This window comes from Musca domestica, unplaced genomic scaffold (genome assembly GCF_030504385.1).
Source record: "Musca domestica strain aabys unplaced genomic scaffold, Musca_domestica.polishedcontigs.V.1.1 89, whole genome shotgun sequence".
In the NCBI taxonomy this organism is placed as follows: Eukaryota; Metazoa; Arthropoda; class Insecta; order Diptera; family Muscidae; genus Musca; species Musca domestica.
The window spans coordinates 2,406,669-2,429,891 of record NW_026712430.1 but is presented as its reverse complement, the minus strand read 5'-3'; the positions used below and the strand labels follow the sequence as shown (position 1 = coordinate 2,429,891).

The window sequence follows — 23,223 nt, the reverse complement described above, 5'->3', positions numbered from 1 at the left end:
GCACATTTTCAGCTGACCTCTTTGGCAAGTAAACACTATCATTTTGTTTGTATACAAATTGCGGGACAACGAATGTTTTCTTATCGGAGAAAACCAAATTCGGCAGTTCACCACTTTCGGCCAAGCGAAGCAACTCTTTAGCTGTTTTGAGTCTATTTTCCTTCTGTTGTGGTTTAAGTTCTTGCACTTTTTGGAATTTCAATGAGATCAGGGTAAGCTCATTTTTCAATATTTGTCGAATGGAATATTGCGATATGTTCAGCTCACGAGTCATTTTTTCGGCCAATGCGACGCGGGTTTCGATCAATCGCTTTTTTTAATTTTCGAACCATTTCTGCTGATGTTGCTGTTTTATTCCGTCCACTTCCTTCACGTCGGGCTACACTACCAGTATCACGATAACGAGCGATGGTACGAAACACAAAAGATCTATTCACATTTAAATGCTGAAGTGCTCTAACGATAACCACTTGTGGTTTTCCAGCCAAATATAAAGAAATCACACTATCACGCTTGAATTCCATCACGAATAACTTTTTTTTTGAAAATTCTCACCAAAATGCTTTTGTACGCTTGTAAGCAACACAATGAGCTGTCAATGGAATAATTTTAACAGCTGTCGGACGAGTGGCTTAGAAATGACAGCAGTCTGAAGTTAGTTGCAGTTCTTTCATCTAACCCTGTAACGTACCATCTGCAGGTAATGCAAAGGGAGTCAGTATGTTGCCTCTTATGTTGAAGTTTAAAGATATTTGCACTGTGAGGGGCCTTAAGTGAAGCTAGTTACTCTAACCCTAAGAATCCACGAGTTTCCATGTAGGCCCACGTGTTGGTATAGCCCCCATAAAATAATACCTCCCGATATTCGGTATTTTGATGATTTTAGCGACATTATTTACCGGAATTGTTTCGAATTTGGTATTTGAAGTGCGTAAAGGATATTACAGCCTATGGCAGAAAACTGTCTCTGCAGGTCCACGTAGGTTTTCGTATGGCCCGCATATAGCGGTACCTCCCGATATTTTGATGATTTTAGCTACATTATTCACCGATTTTTTTCCAGTCTCGCATTTGAACATTATAGTAGCTTATGATGCAGGTCCACGTCGAGGAATATACCCTACCATAACGGCTACATTCGATATTTTTAAAATTTTAAAAGAATTTTTAACGGATTTAATTTTTATACCCTACAACACTATGTGTTGGGGTATTATAAGTTTGATTGGGCCAGAATTTATGTAACACCTCGAAATATTGGTTTCCCATATAGGAAAGTATATATGGATCTTCCTAGCTCGCCGAGCTGAGTCGATCTAGCTATGTATGTCCGTCCGTCCGTCCGTCCGTCTGTCCATGCTAATTTGTAATCACTCTACAGGTCGCAATTATGGCCAGATCTTCACGAAATTTAGAATGTAGGTGGGGTTAAGGTCAGAATAGAACCCTATTTTTTTTTGGAGATTATCGCATAATATTTAGGGGTTGAAATGGACCAAAAACTGAAAAAATGTCGGATTTTGCAGTTGCTCTTCAGGTCGCAATTATAGACCAATCAAAGCGAAAGTTAGCATGGGGCTAGAGCTTTGGGCTGGGCAGAAGCCTTCCAATTTTTATGGTCATCTGGTAACATTTAGTGGTTGAAATAGACCAAAGCATTTGTGATAAATAAAAATCAAATTTTCCATTAAACCGCGAATATATTTAATGCCGGCGAAATCACAAATAGACGAAGAGGTCAATTCTGACCGTTACGTAGGTGCCGATAGTAAATATATCGGTTATATATAGCGAAATATATATAATGTTTATATACAAAGGAAGGGGATGTTAGTTAGAATGCTTATATCTCCAGAAATGATGGAGCGATTTTGACAAATTTTGTCAATTCAGAATGCCCCCTTGACATAAAAGTATAAAATCTAAAAAAAATCGCATAAAAACATACCAAAAATCATGTTAATATAGATTTTGTAGTATTTTGTGACATTTTTTTCATTTTTTCCTATTTTTTATCGCATGCGATTTTTTCAATTTTACTTATAATATTCAAGCGTACATTTTGTAATATTTTTTCACCTTACAACACAGGTTGGGGTTATATACAGATTGCAATTATCGTCCGATCCTCACGAAAATTGTCATAAGGGTAGTTTTAGCCTCAGAATGGCTAGGCCTATTGTTTTCAAAGATGCCCTCAATATATTTAGGGTTTAAATGGACCAATGACTAAAAATTTTCCTGATTTTGCAGCCGTTATAAAGGTCACAAATAGAAACGAAAGGTCACGAAATCTCGCATGAAGTTTGAGTTTAGGACAGGGGGTAGAAAGGACCACTACTTTTGTGAAAAAAAAAAAAAAAAAAAAAAAAACAAAAATTTACATTTTACCGAAACGTTGAAAATAACTTACAGATGTTATGGGGCCTTTGCTTTTGGAGATGATCGAAAAATATTTAGGGGTTCAAATGTACCAAAAACAGAAAAATTTTCCTTATCACACAATTGAAACCAATCTACACGAAATTTTGCATGAGAAGAGAGCAAAGGACAGGGATGACCATCGGCTTATATTTAACTGTAACTAACAGGACGACGGTTTGCGTAAGTATTGGGCATATGTCCCTAGTCAAAAAGGTCTATGACAAAATCTCAAAAGCGAGATCTTCCAAAATGAATTTGGACATAAGGGGACTCCTACCATTATGAGTGTTGTAGGGTATCACATGGTCGGCCCCGCACGACTATAGCCTTTGCTTACTTGTTTTTATTTAATTTAATAAAATTTGCAAATTCGTTCCAATTAATTGGAGGGTATTTAAAGTTTGGCCCAGCCGTTTACTTGTTTTTTTTTAAAGCCCGTTATTTTCAATCCACTGGTAATGAACAAGTTAGTTTGTTTACATTATCTTTTAATGCTTTATTCGGTTTAATGTTTTACTAACATTAATTTTTTCATCTGCACCCAATCAGCTTTAAACAAATCCAAAAGTAACTTCAAATTGCGCCATCGGAATAAAGAATAATGGTAGATATATAATAAGAAATAAATTACCAAAAAAAAAAAATTGACTGTCTGCACTGTCTGTCGGCCTTGTTTTTTTTTTTTTTTTGGTAGGGAGGTTTTTATTGATTTTTTTTTTCGCTATACACCTCTACGTTTTCCACAAATTCTCTATTCATATGTGTACGTTTAGGATCCTCGGCGCAAAAGTTTGAGGACATGTTGTTTTTGCTGCTGCTCCTGTTGTTGTACCTCTCATCATTTCCATATAAATTGAAGTTTCCCATATACCATCAACAACAAAAATAAAACTGCTGAGTTGTAAACATAGCATCGAAATGCCGGTTCTGTTGGCTGATGATTGTGTCTGGGTTTTGGTATTTACTTCAGAGAGATGGAGTAGAGGAAGGGAAGTAACGTTAAAAAAGGCAACTACCATTTGAATAAAAGTAAAAAAAAAAAACAGAAAAAAGCAACAACAACGACAACCAAATATAATATTTGAATAAACTACACACTTATAAACGTAAGTACTTTCTTACAACTATGCGATAAAAACACACATGACATACATATATATATGTATGTACATTATGCACATATGTATTTACATTTCATTTAATAACACCCAGCCAGAGTTGTAAAGTCGGATATATTTGTATAAACTAATATTGAAGGGATTTTTTATTCATGTATACATACATATACATGTATGTGTATATGTTTGTAGATGTTGAATGAAAAATAAATGTTTATTTTGTTGCAGATGATATTTGTTGTAATTGCGTGTGTGTGTTTCCATGCAATATTAAATCTGAGATTTTATGAAGTCAACAGTGAAACAAGTTAACATTAAAGTCTTGAAGCTAATTTTATTGCACTTGCATGTTCAGACTGAAGTTTTTGCTTCTTTTTTTGTTGTTGTTTGTTTTTGTTTATCTGATGTGGGTGTCATTTAATGTCAATTTATTGCGAGCGTCTAATTGGAAGAATAATTACAAATTTTAAGGGAAACCAAATGGATACAATATTGAAGATAAATTAGAAAATTAACTTGAGGGAAAATAATTGAAGCACTAGCAAAAGTAATAAATTGGCTGCCTTGGTTTATGTGTTCTGTATGTCTGTTTGGTTGTGTAATAGAGCATCATTGGTAATGACTAATTTTGGGAAATATGTACTCAATGTTGCTATTATGTGAAGAATTATGCTATATAAATAATCCACAGTAAGTAATCTGCAAAAGAAATACTTGGAAAATAGCATCATTGACATTCAATGTTCGAGAGAGTAGTTGTATTCTGTCAAATTTGTGGGACATTATCAGCATCTGATTAGCACTGATATGTATGGAAATGGAAATGGAAAACAATTTTTAACAGTTCTTTCTATACACAGTAGTTTGGAGAAATTTCAAATGTTATTCTTTGTAAGCTAGCCTTAATTTTAAAACATGTAAAAAAACAAGTAAAAAAGCAGTAAGTTCGGCCGGGCCGAACTTTGAATACCCTCCACCATTTGGAACGAATTAGAAAATTTTCAAAAAAATAAAATCCAATAAAAATTATTTTAAAATCTTTAAAATATCTAATATAGGAAGGTGCCGATATATGGGGGGATATACGATATTGTGGACCTATAAAGACAAATCTATGTCCGCGTGGATTTTCAGACAATACGATTGGAAAATGTATCTAAAATCATCAAAATACTGAATATCGCGGGGTACCGTTATATGGGAGCTATACGTTATCGTTAACCTATATAGAGAATTCTCTGTCGGGGGGGGAAAGTGCTCACAAAGAACCCATTGTGTACAAAGAACCCCTTTTGACCATTCCGTTGAAAAATATGGCTAAAAACATCAAAATACCGAATATCGGGGGTACCGTTACATGAGGGCTATACAATATCGTGGATCTATATAGATAATTCTCTGCCGATGTATAAAGTACCCACAAGGAACTCCTTGTGTGGATTTTCAGACAATTCCGATGAAAAATGTGGGTCAAATCATAAAATACCGAATATGGGGAGGTACCGTTATATGGGGGATATACGATATCGTGGACCTGTATAGACAATTCTCTCTCAGGGGGTGAAGTACTCACAAGGAACTACTTGTGTTGATTTTAAGACAATTCCGTTGAAAAATATGGCTAAAAACATCAAAATACCGAATATCGGGGGTACCGTTATATGAGGGCTATACAATATCGTGGATCTATATAGATAATTCTCTGCCGAGGTATAAAGTACCCACAAGGAACTCCTTGTGTGGATTTTCAGACAATTCTGATGAAAAATGTGGGTCAAATCATAAAATACCGAATATGGGGAGGTACCGTTATATGGGGGATATACGATATCGTGGACCTATATAGACAATTCTTTTTGAGGAGGTAAAATGCCCACAAGGGACTCCTTTTGTGGAATTTCAGACAATTCCATTGAAAAATTTGGCCAAAATCATCAAAATACCGAATATCGGGGGTACCATTACATGGGGGCTATACGATATCGTGGACCTGTATGGACAATTCTCTGCCGAGGTATAAAGTACCCACAAGGAACTCCTTGTGTGGATTTTCAGACAATTCCCTTGAAAAATGTGGGTAAAATCATCAAAATACTGAATATCGGGGGGTGCCGTTATATGGGGGCTATACGATATCGTGGACCGATATAGCCCATCTTCGAACTTGACCTGCCTGCAGACAAAAGAGAGATCTGTGCAAAATTTTAGCTTCCTATCTTAATTCGTTTAGACTGTAGCGTGATTACAACAGGCGGACAGACGGACGGACAGGGCTAAATCGTCTTAGAATTTTACGCTGTCAAGAATATATATACTTTGTTGGGTCTAAAATGATTATTTCGATGAGTTACAAACGGAATGACGAACTTAATATACCCTCCATACCTTTTTTGATGGAGGGTATAAAAATAAGTTCGGTCGGGCTGGATTTTCAATACCCTCCACCTTAGGGTATCGTTATATGTGCACTATAGGAAAACGTGATACTAAATATTCAATGCTCTGCCCCCGGCTAGAACCCATTATGAACTACTAATACCAATTGTTATCCAAATATCGAAAAGTACCGTTATTTTGGGGGATATACCAAAACGTGGTCATATACATACAATGACAAATTCAAATTTCAATTTTTAGTCTAATCCTCGAAAAAATGTGGCAAAAATCATCAAAATGCCGAATGTTGGGAGGTACCGTTGTATGCCAAAACGTGGACCTATACCTTCAATGTTTCACCACACGAGTTACAACAAATCCGAGAAAAATGTGGCAAAACTCATCAAAATACCAAATGTCGGGAGGTACCGTTATAGGGGATATACCAAAACGTGGACCTATACATACAATTTTTCGCCAAACGAGCTAAAACCTATTATGACTTACAAATATCAGTTTTTAGACAAATCCGTGAAAAAAACCTGGTGAGAATTATCACAATACCGAATATCGGGAAGTACCGAATATCGGAAGTCGGGACTATGCCAAAACGTGGACCTACCCCAACACATAGAGTTAAAATGTAAAAAAAAACTATTGTACAACTTTTGTAGACAAAATACGAAAATGTCCATTCCAGTGACTTTTTGGAGAATTCACAAATACAGGAAAGACGCACTTCTGACTATTTCGTTGAAGAATATAGTCAAATGTCTGTATCTCATATAGATGCGTTTCAGTCAAAAACCATATATTGTGGAATTCTGTCGAGTATTTCGCCTATGTAAACTGTATGGTTTTTTATAATGTTGTAGGGTATTCAACGGTCGGCCCCGCTCGACTGTAGCCTTTGCTTACTTGTTAATACATATTAGATATTTCCGAAGTGGTGTGTACAAAGGAAATGTACAATCAACTTTATCAGTATTTTTATTTAATCTTATTACATTAGTTTGTTTTCCCCAGGTGACCCTAAGCACAAAAAAAAAATAATTAAAAGAAAAATGATTTCCCTTTGTGTATTCCTTAAATCTAGTTGGTGTGCCTGGAAGTCGTCTCCTGCAATTTATATTTCACATTTCAATAAATTACAAAATCTGAAACGATGGATGGTCGTTTGACTAACTGGCCGTTTGTCTGACTGGTCGCTAATTGGGAAAAAGAAGAATTGCCAAAAAACTAAAATAATACAAAAAGTTGTGAACCAAACAAGCCAGCGAACGAACGAACGAACCTAAAAGCAAACATCATTCATATTTACACAGGACATGGCGTAAAACGAAAAGTCAGAGAAAACAAGGTGCGGTTTTTCTTTTTGGGGGGAAAAACTAAAACTGGAAAATCCCAAACAAAACGAAAATGGTCATTGAAGAGCTTTGATATTGAAAGAAATTTATATTGATGTTGTTTGTAAGTTAATTAAGTTTAAAAACGAAATGTGGAATGGAAGCAGAAATAAAAAACAAACTAGAAAAGAAGGAGGTAAAGACACACAAACAAACACACAGAGAAGCTATATAAACATACCTGGCTGGGATTATGTGAACTTGCCACACCAAAAGAGTATTTCGGGTTGTTCGGAAAGCGATCAATGTTGGTGGCTACTGCTCCTCTGCCGCCCACAGCTATTGAGTGGTGTGTTGAGGTCGATGGTGACGGCGGTGGTGGGTGGTAGGGTGGCTGTTGTTTTGTTTATCTCTGCGGAAAGATGGCGACTTATTTCTGTTTCATATAAATTTTAGGGCCACACAAATGAAATTCAATCAGATGTTGAATGGTAATTTATTAATGTTGGCAATTAATTAGTTGTGGTGTAAAGTCTGGCAGTGGTATGACGTTACACCATTTACTGCTGTTGCTATTGTTGTTGTTAATTCTCTTAACAAGCTGTTGTTGTTGTTGTAAGTGCCTTGTTAATGGTGGTGGTAATTTGTTAGGGCTGATTGTTGTTTTAATATTTTCATTTGGTGTGTTGGTTGTTTTTTCTCTTCATTAATTTTTATCGTATTTCACTTCTGCATTGCACGGATTCTCACTGTTTTCTGCAGACACTTTAAAGCATCAATGATTTCAAATGCCAACTAAAAAGAACAGATGACAGAAAAAACACCCCTTTTTGTGAATTTTTTATTTGAATTATAATTGCATTTTTTATTTTCTCTGTGATTCTTCTTTCTTCTCTCCGTCACTTTTATTTTCTTTTGCCACATAGAATAACAATTTTTATTATTTATTTTCACTATAAATTTTATAGAATTACATTATTTGCTGTTGCGTGTGAGAGCGATGTTGTTGGTGTGTTTTGTAAGTGTATGTGTTTGTGCACTTTCTGAAATCATCTTTCACATACAATGTTGCCATTTCATTTGCACTGTGCTCTCTTCGGATAAGGCTATCTTATTTTCGCAAGGATATTTGGCATTGAATGCAAAGAAACAAGAAATGAAAACAACACCAACAATTTAGAAACATACACACACTCTCACATACAGATGCTACTAGCACTCACAGATATGTAGGCACGCACTCAAACTCTGGTCGGCGACAAAGTAAAGGGCCTCTTAACAAGACCTCCATAAGAATCAGCTAGCCAGGCAGCCAGCCAAACGAAACGAGTACAAAACCCAACGTTGATAGGCAATGGAAGAAGTTGCAAACACGGTTAGGAGGGTATATGTTAAAAAAAACCACGCACACACACACTCTCACAGAATTATGATAGGAAATTTTCTTTCGCAAGGAGGCTTCATAAAAATAAATTACAACATTTCCTACTATCTTTTGGGATTTTCATTCGGATTTTTTATTCGAATTTTCTTTAGTATTTTCCAATAGATTTTTCATTTAGGTATTTTTTCACACAATAATTTCCAAAATTTTCTCTTCATTTTCTTCATCAAGAACGCGTACCGTCGTTGTTTTGCTGATGCGTCTACTTTCGTGCTTTGTTCATTTTACAATACAGACAAACTGTAGTAGGCACCAGCAAAAGGTCTACCATCCAGTTGAGTTTATCTCACAGATACAAAGCCGCCTCATTTGAACGCACTTCTCAGATAAGAATTCCCACACAGAGAGAGGGAAAATTGTTTCTGCAAAGGTGGTCATTTGATTGCTCTGAGCTAGAAAGAGACACCTAGTCGTTGGTGTTGGGTGTTGCTAAAGAGAAATGTCAAAATGACATTTTTGCATTTCCCTTTGCTATTGTGATTGGTATATGTACAGAGACACTTGACACTGACAGCTGTTTTGTGTTTTGATATTTCTCAGATACTTTGATGCACTTGGTTGACCATTACACATACACACTTACGCACGCACTCCAATATACATGAATAAATACACCGATAGACCCACTTGGCATGGGACAAGTCAAAACATTGAAAATCCAAAATATGTTCTGATAATTTTACATTTTTAATCAGCTTTCCATATTTCTCTTAATACATGAATCACACTTTGTTATCTTTTCATAATTTTAATTTATTGTCTTATTATTTTTTCGTATATTGCTTTTTACACTGTGCCGCTTAGTTGTTTTTTCAGACACCGCTACTCTGCAACTGACCTGCAAGAAGACATCACATACAAATCCATTTGTTTATTTCTCTCTCCCTCTCTCTCTCATTGTGATTTCTTCGAATTATGGGCTTGTCATTTAGCTCGAATTTCAGATGCATCTGTGAGATACAAAAGAGAACATGTGTTTTTTGGTGTGCGGCCATTCACAATAGTCACTGGGGAGATACAGTCATTGGTGTGTGTGTCTTTACTAGTAGTTGGAGGAGTTCTTGTCATTACTAAACGTATATTTCAGGTATTGTAGCATGGATTTTCACCTGAGAAAGACGCAAAGACCAAAAAAAACGCTTTTATTTAAGAATGAGTTAAAATATCTGGTAAGTGTCTTGGATAGTCGGTAGGGTGTAGTTCATATTCAAGCCGCTATAAGTTTTGTAGACTTTTCAGCGACTGTACAACTAGGGTTTAATTTTTGTGGACAGTTGTGGATGAATACGCTATATATTTAGGATGAGAGTCAAATGTCAAACTATATATTAAAAAAAAAAAACAAGTAAGCAAAGGCTATAGTCGTACAGGGCCGACCATGTGATACCCTACAATCACTACAATATGTTAGAAGTCCCCTTATGTCCAAATCCATTTTGGAAGATTTCGCTTTTGAAATTATATCACGGCCAGGTACATTTGTCCAATATTTATGCACTCCGTTGTGCTGTTAGTTGTTGTGGTCCATTTTACAGCTAAAAATAATTTTCTCAGGCGTGTCGATTGGCATCAATTATGTGATCAGAAATTTTTTTCTGTTTTTGGTTCATTTGAACCGCTAAATATTTTGCGATTATCTCCAAAAACAAGAGGCCCCTCTGTATCTCCAAATTTAGACTCATCTATATCGTCAACGGAATCAGCATAAAAAGCCAGAAGTCCGCATTTTGTGTATTTCGAATATCGCCTGTAAATAATGCTGGTATTCTTTTACACAAAAGTATTGGTCCATTCTACTTGATTTCGTAAACTCAAACTTCATGCGAGATTTCGTATCCTTTGTGACATTTATAATGACTGCAAAATTAGGAATATTTTTAGTTGTTGGTTCATTTCAACCCCTAAATATATTGCGGACATCTTTGAAAACAAAAGTCTTAGCCCTTCTCAGTCTAACCCTACCCTTGTGAAAATTTTCGTGAAGATCGGACGATAATTGCAATCTGTATATAATAACCATAATAAATATAAATATACAATACAAGTCAAATTGAAAAAATCGCATGCGATCAAAATATGAAAAAATAAATAAATGTCACAAAATATTACAAAATCGATATTAACATCATTATTGGCATTTTTTAAATTGTATACTTTTATGCCAAAAGCATTCTGAATTGACAAAATTTGTGAAAATCGGTCCAGCCATTCTTGAGATATAAGCATTCTAGCTAACATCCCCTTCCTTTGTGTATATACATTGTATATATTTCGCTATATATATATATATCCAATATATTTACTATGGGCATCGACGTAACGGTCAGAACTGACCTGTTCGTCTATTTGTGATTTCGCCGGGATTAAAAATATTCGCGGTTTAATGGGAAATTTAACTTTTATTTAACACAAATGTTATGGCCTATTTCACCCACTTAATATTACCCGATGAACATCAAAATTGGAAGGCTTCTGCCCAGCCCTAAGCTCTAGAACCATGCCAACTTCCGCTTCGATTGGTCTATAATTGCGACCTGTAGAGCAGCTGCAAAATCTGGAAATTTTTCAGTATTTGGTCCATTTCAACCCTTAGATATTATGCGATTAACTCCAAAAGAAATAGGGTTCTATTCTGGCCCCATCCCCACCTCCATTCTAAATTTCATGAAGATCGGGCCATAATTGCGACCTATAGAGTGATTTCACACGGACAGACGGACGGACGGACGGACGAACATACATAGCTAGATCAACTCAGCTCGGCGAGATAGGAAGATCCATATATACTTTCCTAAGTGGGATACCAATATTTCGAGGTGTTACATAGTTTTTGGCCCACTCAAATTTATAATACCCCCAACACATAGTGTTGTAGGGTTTAATAAAATTCTTTAATAAACAAACGCCAACGAAACATTTTTATTGAGAAGTATCTTAATTTAACCGTGTTCCACTTTAAACTACAAAAACCAGTTAAAAACATAAAGTGAGTCCGTTATATGGGGAGCCATACCAAAAAAGGGTACACATTTAGACCACTTTATACTACAAGGATTGTTATCTATTGCAAGTCTTAAATACCAAATTTAAAAAAAAATTTAAATTCCAAAAAATGCAAGAACTTACACCACACCAGAAAGAAAATAGAGTCAAAAGAGCTAAAGAGTTGCTTCGCTTGGCCGAAAGTGGTGAACTGCCGAATTTGGTTTTCTCCGATGAGAAAAAATTCGTTGTCCAGCAGACAAACAAAATGATCGTGTTTACTTGTCAAAGAGGTCAGCTGAAAATATGCACCTTTAGTTGGCCACCAGAACCCAAGCGCCGGCCATGGTGATGGCAGGGGCCGCCAATATTTTGGAGGGTGTATTTAAGCCTTGGGCACGCAAACATTTTGGGCTTTGACATTCCAACAGGACTCAGACTTTGGACATTCCAACAGGACTCAGCGCCACCGCACTCAGCACGCCCCACACAAGAATGGTTACAAAATGAGGTTCCGTGCTTCATTTTCAGCGCACAATGGCAACCAACATGTCCGGGTACCTACCCGTTAGACTATTGTGTCTGGAGTATTTTGGAAAGCAAGGTTTGCATCAAAAAATAACAAAGTGTTGTTTATCCTCAAGCAAGCCCTTCGCCGGAAATGGGTCAAAATACCGAAGGGCAACATTTAGGCAGCGTGTGACGGTCTTAATGGCCATTTGAAGGTCATAATTCGTGCCAAAGGTAACCAATTCGAACAACTATAAATTTATTCTAGAATTTGATGCTATTTCTACAGTTTTTGCTTTTATCCAATAAAATTAAAAAAAACAAGTTAGAAAGCAGTAAGGCCGGGCCGAACTTTAAATACCCTCCACCATTTAGAAGGAATTTGGAATTTTTCAAAAAATTAAATCCTTAAAACATTCTGTTAAAATTTTAAAAATACCAAATATAGCCGTTATATTGGGGTCTATACGACGTGGGCCTACATAAGCATTGTTTGTCATAAGCCATTACCATATTCAAATTCGAAACTTGAAAAACACGGTGATTAATGTAGCTAAAATCATCAAAATATCGTATATTGGGAGGTACCGACAAAGCGGAGCTGTGCGAAGACCTGGACCTGCATAGACAATTTTCTGTCACATGCCGTAGCGAACTTCAAATACCACATCTCAATTTTGGTGGGTAGTGTACCTAAAATCGTCAAAATACCCCATATAGGGAGGTACTGATATATGGGGCCTAAACGAACACCTGGACCTGCAGAGACAATTTTCTGTCACAGACTGTAGTTCCCAAAACGAACTCTAAATACATAATTTGAAAAAATTCTGGTGAATAATGACGCTAAAATCATCAAAATACCGAATATTGGGAGGTACCGTTGTATAAGGGCTATACGAAGACGTGGACCTGCACAGACAATTTTCTGTCTTAGGGTGTATTATCCATTTCGGACTTCAAATACCAAATTTGAAATAATTCCGGTGAATAATGTCGCTAAAATCATCAAAATACCGAATGTCGTGAGGTACCGTTGTATGGGGGCTATATGAAAACGTGGAATAGCCCCCATATTCGAAGACGTGAACCTGCCCAAACAATTTTCTGTCTTAGAGTGTAGTATCCATTGCGAACTTCAAATACCAAATTTGAAACAATTCTGGTGAATAATGTCGTCATCAAAATTCCGAATATATAGGGAGGTACCGTTGTATAGGGGCTATACGAAGACGTGGACCTGCACAGACAATTTTCTGTCTTAGGGTGTATTATCCATTTCGAACTTCAAATACCAAATTTGAAATAATTCCGGTGAATAATGTCGCTAAAATCATCAAAATACCGAATGTCGTGAGGTACCGTTGTACCGCCAATTTACGAACTTAACCTGCCTACTGGAAAAAATGAACATGTGTGCAAATTTTTAGCCACCTCTCTCAATTCATTCGAAAGATAGCGTGATTACAACAGACGGACAGACACGCGGACATCGCTAAATCGACTTAGAATTGCTGGTCAAGAATATATATACTTTTTTGGGTCTGACATGAGTATTTCGAGAAGTTACAAACGGAATGACAAAGTTAATATACCCTCCGGAGTATGGTGGAGTGTATAAAAATATATGTAAAAAATATGGCGTTTGACTTTGTTGCAGTTTTTTATCAAAAAATTGACAAAAATAAATATATATATTTTCTGCCGAAATTTCATTCCGAAAATACTGCGTAATGCATTGCGAGGCAAATTCTTTACAATATTTTTTACATTCCACGATTGCTGCTCTCAAAGTGTCTAAACGTATTACATATTACTTTATCTTTATATTGTGAATGAATTGAAACAAAATTATTTCTACTTCAACGATTTTTTTAAGAAAATTATTGAATTGTGTGAAATATTATGCAATTTCTGCCTTTTTACTCGAAGAAAATTCTTAAACTCATTTTATCCAGACTTTCCCTTATGATGTATTGTTTAAAGTACAATAGCTGGAAGATGAAAAAGAAAATCATAAAATATTGTTTTACATGACATATTAAATGTTTCATTATTTATGATGTAAACTTTTTTTCTTGAAGTGGTGTATTCTGAAAAAGGAATATTAGGGTGTGACGAAAATGTTTGCGAACTTGGGGCAGAGTTAATGTTTATTATTTGATATATCGTATTTTTTGCATTTTATAAATTCTGAAGCATAATCCTCGTAAACATTTTTATAATATTGAAAATAAATTGTTTTTTTTTTAATCAAATCCCAAGTTTACGTAAGAACTTGTTATGAATCGAATTCGAAAGTCAATATAAAAGAAACTCACCTAATACTTGAAACATTTTTGAAAAACATGCTTGTTATGAAATTTTTACTTCCGTATCTTCACACACAACCTGATATACGCAATACGGCAAATTGTGAATTAAAGTTATAATCTTCTAGAATTTAGTTACCCATATTTTCTGAACGTACGAAATTACTATTATACTAAATCTAATCTTAATTCCCTAATTCTAATCCCAGTAATATAATGTATTTTTAATTTAAAAAAATTGGGTTTCTAAAAAGTGGCCGATTAACAGTTGGGTATAGGGATCAATTCTTGGTCTTTGATATACCGATAATTTATAACGATATATATGAAATGTATTAAAATATTATAATTTTAAATTCGAACGACCCTGATATTTTGATACAAAGTATGTAACGTTTTCAGCTGAAATTTGATGAGTGGCATTCACAAACTAAGAAAATCAATCATTTTGTAATATAATAATGTTGCAAGTTTTAAGGTTACGGGGATTATGATATGCAATAAATTTCATTGTTAAGCAAACTTAATATGTTATGGATTTTTAGGGAAATTTTCATAAAAATGTTTTTTTTTATTTTATATCGTTTCAATATTTTCAAAAGTCAACGGTCAATTTTATAGCAATAAATATGATCACATGTTAAAATATAAGAGTGGATGATAATTTTGAAAATAGCTTAAAATTGAAAAAGTAGATAAATAATTGATAACACTGTTGACAAATTTCAGAGACACGGTCTGAAGTGATGTTGGTATTAGGTCAGGGGACTAAATCTGCGAAGGGATTTTCAAGTGTTAGAACTAACGTTTTCTCACTTATGGTGGGAATACCTTTGGTCTTATATTGCGAATACCTTCTAGTTTTCTATGGCAAAGACCTTTTGGTCTTCTATCGCGAAAATCTTATGGTCTTCTATACGAAGACCGATGACCTTCTGATCTTCTCTACGAAGACCTTTTGGTCTATTATACGAAGACCTTTTGGTCTCCTATACGAAGACCTTTTGGTCACCTATACGAAGACCTTCTGGTCTCCTTGGTCTTCTATACGAATACCATCTGCTCTTCTAAACTTAGATATTCTGGTCTTCTATACGAAGACCTTCTGGCCTTATGTTCAAAAATCTCGTGGTTCCTGTTTTGTCACAAACAAACAATTTAACCATTTCGCTTTTACAATAATATCTAAATTCTTAATTTTTGTGGAAAATTATTTTTTATTGATCTTAATGTTATTGCTGTAATTTATGTTTTCGTAAATGTAGCCGACGATTGCTACAGAGTTATAACCAAAAAAATAAAATTTATTAAGATAGCCAGAGATATAAACTTCTATTCAACCATTAAATTGTTTCAAATTACAGCAATTGTTACGACCAGGCCCACAAATGAGAACAATAAATCTTTTCAGTACTTTAATACAAAATTTATGTCCAACAAATCAGAACCATTTTAAAACCCCAAGTTATATGTCTGATATCAATTGAAAAATAAAAAACAAAGGCAGAATAAGAAATACCCCAAATATGCCATACGGGTTGGACAAATGCATATGCAGAAATGTAAATGTATGCAAATGTGGTTGATTTTTGAGTTAATAATATGTTTAAAAAATTATCATTGTTGTATTTGAAGCGCAAAAAAAACATATTTTATATGAACTCATTTTTTCTGGAAAAACTAGTATCAAGACATTTTAATTTTAATTCCGTCACGCATTCCAAATTTGGAGACTCTATCTGCAATCGATCAATAGATATGAGTATATAAAATCTAAATTTTTGGGAGGTACCTCCGTTTCTGATGCTATATCCCCAGTTCCAAGTGGAATTTCAAAAATGTATATAGGCTATGATACTTTCAGGCGATGTTGCAGTATACTTGGAGTCCACGGTTTTCGAGTCCATAAATTACAAACATGCAAACATTTTCCTCTTTTATAGATATAGAAGATATAACAACGTGTTCTGTTTGTAATTTATCTAAATTATTGGAAGGCTTTCTCTTTATAGGAGACTTTTATATATGACTGTTGGGTGTGGCTAGTGGCTAATCGGAATTTTCAGCAGAAATCAACCAAACTAAGCCAACCAATGAATTAATTCTTTCGAATAACTTGCATGAATTTCCATAAAAATGTGTGGATATACAATTCACAAAATTTCATTGCATGTTTGCGAACAAATTTTAAGTACCGACAATGAGGCAGAGATCTCTATGTGCCAACGAACTTTTTCACTTTCTGTGTGTGAGTTTGTCTGCGGGTGTATTAATGGTGTAATAAAGAATTTTGGGCTTGTTTAGAACATTTTATGGCATTTTGCTTCTGAATACCCCAACAAAGGTCTATTGGTGGTCATTAAGCGAATAATTTCCACCAAAATTACGTTGGCCAAAAAAGAAAACCAACCAAATCAAATACACAAAACGGGAATCCATACACAAATGCTTTGTACAACAAAAAGCCATCAAACGTGCAACGCGCCGAGCGTCTGGCGCCCCCATTCATCTACGCTAAGAAGGATAATGGCGAACCAAATGAAAACAATCAAAAACTGACTCACAACATAAAATTTGTATTTTTACAAAACCAAAAAAGGTTTCTCATCAACTAATGGCAGCACAGAAGACCACCGTGGACAAACGACCGACCATGGCATCAATCGTCAATGAATGATGGCGGATTTTGGTAAACAGAATTTTAATGGTTTCGATAAAAACAACTAAAAATGCATTAAACTTTTATGAAAACATCACCGAATGTGGAATTATTCGATTCGAACTTTTGTGTAAAGAAAAAGAGTCAGAAGCCATCGTTTAATCTCATTGTGCGAAAGGCTAACTTTAATTGTGTCCGATTTTGTGTAAAAACGGTTATTTTTGTTTGTTTAACTGTTAGACGAGAATTTTCTACATTTAGTTAATAAATCTGGTTATATTTTGAAAGAGGCAACGTGACTATTGTGATGGTCGTGCCAGGTTTGGACTACATCGACTGCTTCCATCACTTTATACGAGGACGGTTCGGAAACTTCTCTCAATGAAAGAGAATGGTTAGTTTTTCAAAAAATATTTTTATCATTCAATATAATCTCCTGAAACTTCAATACACTTAGTCCAACACTTTTCTAGCAATTCTATATTTTGATTAAAATAGTTTTCCTCAAGGTCTTCAAAATAGTTGTTTACAGCTGTACTCATATGTGTCGAATTTAAAGAGAGTTGGATGCTTATTTCGATTTCTTTGAATGTTTTGTTTTTCAAAATCTTTAACCCTGTGTGTGGAAGGTACCAGAAGAAATGGTCCGATCTCTACCATCTTTATAACAGATCTTGTACTGATTGAAATATTGAGATGTATCAAGCCTGAATGGAATTGGGTGTTAATTTCGCGTTTTATTTGATTCATAGATATTCAATCCAGATCAAAAGATAGGATACAACAGAACTGGATGGTATTTATTCTGACTCGGTCTCAAAAGTCATAGGAGAATATAGAATGAATACCGTAGTAGGACACCATCCTCCTCCCCTCGCAACTGAAGAGCGAGAGGTACCCCGACAAACGCGAGTTATTTTGGCGTAATTAAGATCCGGATGGTGCATATCGAGGGGTAATGGGAGTACAAACTTCGGATTTACAGCACATTTGGTTAGAAAATGTGACAAGAATTCCGAAAATACCTTAAATCTGGTATATGGATTCAATATAGAATCATGGACCTATATCCCTAAGATTATTTTTATACCCTACACCACAAGGTGGTCAGGGTATTATGTCTTTGTGCATTTGTTTGTAACAGGCAAAAGAAAACGAGATAGACCCATAGTTCCTTTTGATGATCTGCATAGAATCACATTCTGAGTTGATTTATGCATGTCCGTCAGTCCGTCTGTCCATGTATTTTTGTAAAAAAAAGTACAGTTCGCATTTATTGCCCTATCCAGATGAAATTTTGCACAAATCATTTGTTTGGCCCAAGGACGAACCCTATTGAAATTGGAGATAATCGGTAAAAATTTAGATATAGCTCCCATATATATCTTCGTCCGATTTGCTTTTTATTGTGCACCAAACGTGTAATATCAGTCCGAATAGTATGAAATTTTCCACGTACGATCAGATTGGACCTGAAAAAACTATGCCAAATTTGATTGAAATCGGTGCAGATATAGCTATAGCTCCCATATATATTGTTCATCCGATTTGTTATTTTTGTCCTCCTGCACCAAACGTCTAATATTTGCCCAAATTGAATGAAATTTGGCACTTACGACCAAATTGAGTCTAGAAGCTAGTATGTCAAATTTCGTGAAGATCGGTTCAGATATAGCTATAGTTCTATATATACTAGTCATCCGATTTGTCATATTTGTTACCCACAGCCGTAATATACACTCCGTAACAACGATATTCAAGGAAATATATCAAATACAGCTCCGAAATATCTTTGCCAAATTTTATCGAGATCGGTTCCGATTTGTGTACAGCTCCATATATATTTTTATCCGACTTCAAATGAATTGTGCACCAAATGGGCAATACAAGTCCGAATTTAAATAAAAACAAGATAGCAAAAGCTATAGTCGTGCGAGGCCGACTATGTGATACACTACAACACTACAATATGTTTAAAGCCTCCTTATTACTAAATCCATTTTGGAAGATTTCGCCTTTGAAATTATGACACGGATAAATTTAATCTAATGGTCAACCAAAATACTAGACTTCCTCGATGTCCTTAACATTCTTCACAGGCATCTCGATTGGCTTCAATTGTGTAATCAGGAATTTTTTTATGTTGTTGGTTCATTTGAACCCCTAACAATTTTGCGATCATCTCCAAAAGCAAGAGGCCCCTATGTATCTCCAAATTTAGACTCATCTACATGATTTGCATGTCTACGATATTTGTATGGTATTTTTTCACACAATATTATAAGTCAAAATAAAAAAATCGCATGCGATAAGAAATATGAAAAAATAAAAAAAATGTCACAAAATACTACAAAATCCATATTAACATCATTATTGACATCTTTTTATGCGATTTTTTTAGATTTTATTCTTTCACGCCAAGAGGGCATTCTGAATTGACTAAATTTGTCAAAATCGGTCCAGCCATTCTTGTATATATTCCGCTATATATATCCGATATATTTACTATCGGTATCTACGTAACGGTCAGAATTGACCTGTTCGTCTTTTTATGATTTTGCCGGGATTAAAAATATTCGCGGTTTAATGGAAATTTGACTTTTATTTAACACAAATGTTATGGCCTATTTCACCAACTAAATATTAACCGATGACCTTCAAAATTGGAAGGCTTCTGCCCAGCCCTAAGCTCTAGAACCATACCAACTTCCGCTTCGATTGTCCATAATTGCGACCTGTAGAGCAGCTGCAAAATCAGGAAATTTTTCAGTTTTTGGTCCATTTCAACCCCTAGATATTATGCGATCATCTCCAAAAGAAATAGGGTTCTATTCTGTCACTATCCCCACCTCCATTCTTAATTTCGTGAAGATCGGGCCATAAGAGTAGAGTGATTACAAATTAACATGGACAGACGGACAGACGGACGGACGGACATACATAGCTAGATCGACTCAGCTCGGCGAGATAGGAAGATCCATATATACTTTCCTATGTGGGAAATCAATATTTCGTGGTGTTACATAATTTTTGGCCCAATAAAACTTATAATACCCCCAACACATAGTGTTGTAGGGTATAATAACAAAGGATATAAATAAAAATAATAAAATCAATTAATTAACTTTATTGAATTGACTCAATTTTTTGCGAGCGGAAATTGTAGGCGTTTAACATTGAAGTGTTGTACCGAATTATGTGGTGGCGAAACTGAATAGATGATGTCGAAATAGTTTAACGTGATCATATTACTGTAAAAGGATAATTACAGTTTTGAAATCGGTTAAAAGTCACGAAAAAACAGATACTATCTTATTGTAAAAACTATCTATTGTAAAAAACATCGATGTGATGATATTCGGGAATTCGGTTGATGATCGGGAACGGCAATGTGAAGCGGTTATTACTACTACATCTACGTGCTCCGTAACTATATGTACAGAAAATCAGAGCCTATGTGGGGTACATTCAACCGAAGTGTGTGACGGAAAGCCGAAGCTACCGTGTGGTACAGGAAACCGAAGTCTCTGAGTCTTCGAGGACTCTGTGTGGAGAGGAAATCCGAGGCCTTCGTGGGGTACAGGAATCCGAAGTCCCTTTGGGAAACGGAAACCTCCGTGGGGTACAGGAAACCGAAGTCTCTGTGTTATCTGTTGGTTGAAATGGCTTCCACTATGGGACGCCTTTCCAAAAGTCGTTAACATCACCCGTTGTAAACGGCCACCAAAAATATGAGGCCAAAAAGGGGGCTCATGTGACACGAAGTGAATGAGAATTATTTTAGTTGAGCACAATAAATACTGTTAATCTACGTAATACTTGTAGGTAGTACGCTATGTACGTGACACGTCACAATTGTTGAAGTTGTCTAAAATTTGCAAAAAAAAAACTGTTAAATATGAATAGTGATGTAGGGAACCATGCAATCGGCCCCGCTTAACTTTTGTCTTTCTTTCATGGTCGAAATATACTCTGGTCTAAACTTTTGCTATATATAGAACACTTCTTAGTCCTATCATTAAATCTGCAACACAATCATTTCTCTCAACCCACTTCCCTTCGAACACCAAATAAAGATGATTTATAATATTGATTGCTATTAAATTAATAAGTCAACATTACAATCGCAATCAAGGACAATATGTTTATTTCCACTTTTTCGTATTATTCCAACAATTTATTTACCCTTTACCAAATAATCATCAGTCAATCAGCTAGCGAAATTCTGAATGTTCTTTTGACTCACTCTCTCTCTCTCTCTCTCTCTTTATAAATATTTGTTCTGTTTTATTCTGCAGGGCAAATTAAAGTAGTCAATTTAATGAAGATATCGTCTTTGCATGTCTACCGCCAATGCTGGTGGCGTTTTATGACATCGGTGTCGTCTATAACGCCATAGCATAGTCGAAAGGCGTCGAATGTGACGTGGATGGCGTACCATGATATAAATTAATGTTGCGTGTTCAAATTGACAATAATATGGTGTAATCTATAGATAAGAATTTCAATAAGAAAAGAAAATAAGGAAAAGTTTTGGGAAAACTTTAAAGGAAAATTTTTGTATACAAGAAATACATTTGCAGTAGAGTTGCTATTTCGTCAAAATCGATGTTTTTGGACATCCATTTCAATCAAAGCTATAATCTATACACAGTGTATTGAGTTTTTTTTATACCCTCCACCTTGGAAAGGAGGGTATATTAACTTTGTCATTCCGTTTGTAACATCCCTAAATATTCGTTTTAGACCCCATAAAGTATATATATTCATAATCAGCATAAAATTCTAACTCGATTTAACGATGTCCGTCTGTCTGTCTGTCCGTCTGTCTGTCCGTCTGTCTGTCTGTCTGTTGAAATCACGATACAGCCCACATTATTTGACGTAGAGCTCCAAAATTTAGCAGAGCTATTTGCATTGTGTCTAGGATGGTTGGTATTGAAAATGAGATATATCGGTCCACGTTCTGGTATAGTCCCCATATAACGGTACCTCCCGATATTCGGTATTTTGATGATTTATGCCACATTTTTTCACGGATTTGTCTTAAAATTGGTATTTGTAGGTCATAGCGGGTCCCTGAGCGTGTGGCAAAACATTGCATGTATAGGTCCACGTTGTGGTATAGCCCCCATATAAAGGTACCTCCCGATATTTAGTATTTTAGTTTTTTTTTTACCACATTTTTTCAACGATTTGTCTAAAATTGGTATTTGTGGGTCATAATGGTTTCCAGCTCCGGTGGCGGAACATTGTAATTATAGGTCCACGTTTTGGTATAGCCCCCATATAACGGTACCTCCCGATATTCGGTAATTTGATGATTTTTGCCACATTTTTTCAGGGATTTGTTCGAAAATTGGTATTTGTTGGTCATAATTGGTTCCAGCTTCGGTGGCGAAACATTGCATGCATGGGTCCATGATTTGATATAGCCCCCATATAACGGTACCTCCCGATATTCGGTATTTTGATGGTTTTTGCCACATTTTTTCACTGATTTGTCTAAAAATTGGTATTTGTGGTTCATAATGGGTTCCAGCTCCGGTGGCGAAACATTGTAATTATAGGTCCACGTTTTGGTATAGCCCCCATATAACGGTACCTCCCCATAATCGGCATTTAATGGTTTTTGCCACATTTCTTCTAATGTTTCTTTTACCCTAAGGTGGAGGGTATTAAAAGTTTGGCCCGGCCGAACTTAATGTTTTTATACCCTACAACACTATGTGTTGGGGGTATTATAAGTTTGATTGGCCCAAAAATTATGTAACACCTCAAAATATTAATTTCCCATATAGGAAAGTATATATGGATCTTCCTAGCTCGCCGAGCTGAGTCGATCTAGCTATGTATGTCCGTCCGTCCGTCTGTCCGTCTGTCCGTCTGTCCGTCTGTCCATGTTAATTTGTAATCACTCTACAGGTCGCAATTATGGCCCGATCTTCACGAAATTTAGAATGGAGGTGGGTCTGGGGTCAGAATAGAACCCTATTTCTTTTGGAGATGATCGCCAAATGTTTAGGGGTTGAAACGGACCAAATACTGAAAA

At 35.6% G+C, this 23,223-nt stretch overlaps 1 protein-coding gene across 2 annotated transcripts in view; it reads right to left on the bottom strand.

Moving 5' to 3' along the window:
- Positions 1-9,521, bottom strand: part of LOC131806795 (uncharacterized) — a 175,833-nt gene extending 166,312 nt beyond the window's left edge. The window contains exon 1 of one of the 2 annotated variants that reach the window (XM_059131478.1): positions 7,506-9,521. The gene's annotated coding sequence lies outside the window, so the exon portion shown is untranslated. The remainder of the gene's footprint in view (positions 1-7,505) is intronic. The other variant, XM_059131477.1, reaches the window with a different exon arrangement.
- Between the last annotated feature and the right edge of the window lie 13,702 nt (positions 9,522-23,223).